Source organism: Terrapene carolina, unplaced genomic scaffold (genome assembly GCF_002925995.2).
Source record: "Terrapene carolina triunguis isolate 2854851 unplaced genomic scaffold, T_m_triunguis-2.0 Scaffold30324, whole genome shotgun sequence".
In the NCBI taxonomy this organism is placed as follows: domain Eukaryota; kingdom Metazoa; phylum Chordata; order Testudines; family Emydidae; genus Terrapene; species Terrapene triunguis.
The window spans coordinates 7,743-9,056 of NW_020694675.1; the positions used below are offsets into that span (position 1 = coordinate 7,743).

Consider the following 1,314-nt stretch of genomic DNA (forward strand, 5'->3'; position numbering starts at 1 on the left):
CCCCTACTGCCCCTTCCTGAGGGCGGGGAGGGTCCCCACTAACACCTGCTCCCCCCCAGGTGGGACCAGGTGCTGCTGAACCAGCCCGGCATGGGCTGTGTGGGGCAAAACACACGTGGGGGGGCGCCCGCTTCCCACCCTAGGCAGAGCGGAGAGGCTGGCCGCTCAGGGTGTCTGGATCTCGTGGCTGGATGCCAGTTATCCCACCCGGCACTCCTGGGGGGAAGTTCGCAGCCCCCCTGCCCCGCCCAGAGCCACACACTGTGAATGGTGAATGCACTTTAATAGCCCCCGCGGGCGGCTCAGGCCCCCACGCTGCTCCTGCTCAGTCCACCAGCAGGCCGCGGCTCACCTCCGGGAAGAGCCTGAAGAAGCCCTGGAAGAAGGAGAGGCCGAGATCAGGGCTGGGGCCAGGGCAGGGTCAGCCCGACCAGGGAGCCGCGCGGGGGGTGAGGGGGGGAAGGGGAACAGCTGCTCCCGGTTCAGTTATACAAGCGTTACCATGGCAACCAGCTAGTCATTTAGTGCTGGATGATGTTGCCATAGTAACCAATCACTGACTCAAGGCCACGGCAGGTTGCTATGGTAACCATTCAGGGATGAAAGTGGCCAGGGAGGGGCTGGAGTGGGGGTGGGGGGTGGTCAGGGAGAGCAAGGGCAGCAGGACCCGGCTGGATTGTCCACGGAGCGTCAGCCCGTGGGTGGGGCGGGGACCCGGGGGCTGCAGGGGACCCCGGCACTTACCCTGAAGCACCCTGAGATGGAAGGGATGCAGGGGGGTAGGGGGGCTCAGTGCAGGGGACCCCTGCTTCTGCTGTCCCCAGAGGTGTAGGGGTGCAGGATGGGGCACGGTCTCACCTGGAAGAGGGCGACACTCTGCAGTCCCTGTAGCTATAGGGGTGCGGGGGGGATGGGGGCAGAGGGGTGGGGGGGGCAGGGCCGGCTCCAGGCACCAGGCACCCAAGCTGGTGCTTGGGGCAGCACTTGGAGGGGGGCGGCGCGGCGTTCCGGCCGCCGGGGAGAGCGGGGCCACAGCCGGGCTCGCCGCCCTCCCCCCGGCGCTCTGGCCGCCCTCCCCCCCGCACCCTCCCCCCGGCCGCCCTTTGCTCTGGCCGCCGGGGGGAGAGCCGAGCCCCAGTCGGGGCTCGCCGCCCTCTCGCCGCCCTGCCCCCGGTGCTCTGGCCGCCGGGGGGAGAGCCGAGCCCCCGCCGGGGCTCGCCACCCTCCTCCCAGGGCTCCGGCCGCCCTCCACCCGGCCGCCGGGGGGAGATCGGAGCCCCCGCTGGGGCTCCGGCCGCCCCCCCCCGGCTCCGG

General features: G+C 71.2%; 1 long non-coding RNA gene across 1 annotated transcript; it reads right to left on the minus strand.

Annotated features, from left to right (window-relative positions):
* Positions 1 to 266: 266 nt before the first annotated feature.
* On the minus strand, positions 267 to 809 carry LOC112125146. Its single transcript, XR_002909702.3, has 2 exons — positions 745 to 809; positions 267 to 376 (listed from the first exon to the last, which is right to left on the minus strand). It is a non-coding gene; the product is annotated as an uncharacterized LOC112125146 (long non-coding RNA).
* Between the last annotated feature and the right edge of the window lie 505 nt (positions 810 to 1,314).